Source organism: Galeopterus variegatus, unplaced genomic scaffold, assembly GCF_000696425.1.
Source record: "Galeopterus variegatus unplaced genomic scaffold, G_variegatus-3.0.2 Scaffold9018, whole genome shotgun sequence".
NCBI lineage: Eukaryota > Metazoa > Chordata > Mammalia > Dermoptera > Cynocephalidae > Galeopterus > Galeopterus variegatus.
In genome coordinates, this window is record NW_007735129.1 from 49046 (window position 1) to 49927 (window position 882).

An 882-nucleotide genomic window follows, 5' to 3' on the forward strand; every position below is an offset into this window, starting at 1 on the left:
ACTCAAGGGAATCAATAAAATTAATAATATTTCTGCTTTATTTTTCTTAAGCATAAGTGGCATTTTTAAAAATTGTAAGTGCTTGGTGGTGAAGAATTCAACTTCTAGTTACAGATTTGTGTTGCTGCTTTGATTGTGGCAAGGCACTACCTGTTAACACCATTCCTTTTTCTTATCAGAGCTGGTGTCAATTTTGCAAAAGACAAAAATTAGTTATAAAAGTTGATATGTGTTAGTTATGAAAATAATATTGTTTTGATAATAATATTGTTGTGGAAATAGTTTTGACCTTGCAGACTCCTTGGAAGGGTTTTGGGGATGTCTTGGCATATGCAGAGCATACTTTGAGGACCACTGGGTGAGCACATTTAACAGATAGATATTTTGAGGAAATTAGAGAGCTCTGAAAAAGGTTTCAAGTAGGAACTGAAAGTGATGACCAGAATTACACTTAGAGTTATCACTTTGGTTGCAATGTAGAGGCTGCATCTGAGGGTTCACAGGAGCATCAGTGGAGCTAGAGAAAATAGAAGAGCTTTGAATAGAGAATATTGAAAACAATTGTGTGTAAAGCGTGAGGGAGGGATCATACAACAGCTGCTCAATCTGCCTTTAACACTCTTTTCCATTTCCCCTCACAAGGTAACTCCTACTCACCTCTCAAGTGTCTGCTTAATTGCAACTTTCAAGGAGTCTCTGTAAAACCCCGGACTACTGTTTTCTTTTTTTTTTTTTCCCCTTTTTGTCTTTTTTCGTGACCAGCAACGGATCGCAACCCTCAGTGTTGCGCCCGTACTGGACCGGGACCGGCCACGGGATCACAACCCTCGGTGCTGCTCCCGCGCCTCGCTCAGCCAGTGAGCGGCCGGTCTGCATGTGGGA